The following is a 1,954-nucleotide window of genomic DNA, read 5'->3' as shown; positions in this document are numbered from 1 at the left end:
TCCTTTGTAGAAAGTACTAGGTGGCCCTGGCTATTGAAGCCCCCCTCCAATGCATGTTGGTTTTTGTCTATGCAAGAGGGATTGCTAGAGAAAGAACAACCTTATGGAATTAACTTAGCCTCTTACAAGGGCAAGTTATTATGTTCGGAGATTTCAACATGGTAGAAGCCTAAGAGGACAGGTATCAACAGAAAGGGCAAGCTATGGCATCATCCGAAAGGAAAGAATGGGATCTCCTCAAAGCCAAACTTGAGCTATGGAATGCTGGGACGCCTGGGGAGTTCACCCGGCAGAACTACTCTAAAGGGAAAAACACCAGGAAAGCTAGGCTTGATAGATGCTACATCAACGTCCCTTTGGCCAGGAACTTCAATCGTATTAAAGCCAAACCAAGGCTAACCTCGTGTGCGTATGATCATTATCCCTTAGTCATTACAATCGATGACAAGTGCAACAAAGTTCATAACCATTGGTTCCACACTGACTCCTCCCTCTTCCAACAAGAAGAAGTTCAAGAAAGTGTTAAGGCTATCTGGGCTCAAGAGTTCTGCAAATGCTATACTCCAGCTAAAGCCTGGGTGGAGGCCATTTCTAATACCCAACTCACTCTTATCAAATATAGGAAATAGGTTACAAAGATCCGTAGAAAAAGGAAAGACAATATTTATAATGCTCTCATCGACCTCGAATCCTTCAACAAAGAAGACTCCAAAACTCAAGACAAAATAGCTACTCTAAGGCAGCAACTTCGTATGGAGAAAGACCTCACCATGAAACACACAACATATTTCTTCAGCGAGTGGTGGGCAAGGAAGATTGACAAACCAACTAAAGAGATGTTCAAGCTCCTTAGAAAGGGAAACGATCCCTTTCCTTCAAAGTCCCAATGGCAAAGCTACATCGGAGGCTAAAAATTTGGAAATCGCTAGATCCCACTTCTCTGACCTGTTCAGCCCCTCCGAAAAGCTTACCGACTCTATCTCCGCTGTTGCTAGAGTGTATATCCAGAACTGCAGGAAAACAAATTATCTCTCCTCTAGTTGCCTCCCAGCTTGACTCAGACCTCTTGATATGGGAAATCAAACGGGCTATTGACTCTCTCAAACCAAGAAAACCCCGGGCTTGGATGGCTCCCGATTGAGTTCTACCAAGCTTTCAAGGAAGTAATGGCACCCATTTTGGTTATAGTCTGGGAAGAAGTAGTGTCCTACGGCACCCTTTCTGTACAGATCAATACGGGGGTCATCAAGTTACTGCAGAAAAAAGGGTCGAAGATGAATTATCTAAATGGAGACCCCTAACTATGCTCAACTCTGCCTACAAAGTCTTTTCTAAAGCTATTGCCTGTAGAATATTGCCAGCACCCGCTGAATGTCTTTCCTCTGAGCAGAATGGCTTCATCAAAAGCAGAGGAATAATGGAAGTAGTCATCACAATGTGGGAAGGGATAGAACACGCAGAGGAATCATGACAGGACTACATGTTCGTCAAAGTTGATGTGTGCGTATGTCGCACGTGTCAATGCAAGGAACTTGCCGATAAATCACGTGCGAGCCACAAATGACTCCAAGCACACAACAAGCCTAAACTAGTAAGCTCAAAGATGACGATGGTGTGTCACTCACCGCTCTACGCTTGCTTCGTGGAGGATTCCTTGCCGCGAAGAAGAGGGAGACGCCGCTACGCCGCGCTCAACCGCCTCGCCGCTATTGTGCCGCCGCAATGCTCGATTACACACACACACACACACACTCTCTCTCTCTCACGCATACACACACACACACACAAGGAGATGAAGAAGAAGAAGATGGAGATGGAGCAAGAGCACTCTTCAATTGCACAAATGAGAGAATGAGTGAATTTTAGGTTTAGTTGACTTTTATATGAGCTCACCCCATTCACACTTGGGTGCCCATCCTTAGCCAACTAATCCCTTGAATGTTCCAGTTAGAGT

Source organism: Adiantum capillus-veneris, chromosome 17 (assembly GCF_014529385.1).
Source record: "Adiantum capillus-veneris isolate H3 chromosome 17, ASM1452938v2, whole genome shotgun sequence".
Classification (NCBI taxonomy): domain Eukaryota; kingdom Viridiplantae; phylum Streptophyta; class Polypodiopsida; order Polypodiales; family Pteridaceae; genus Adiantum; species Adiantum capillus-veneris.
This window is presented reverse-complemented; position numbering follows the sequence as displayed.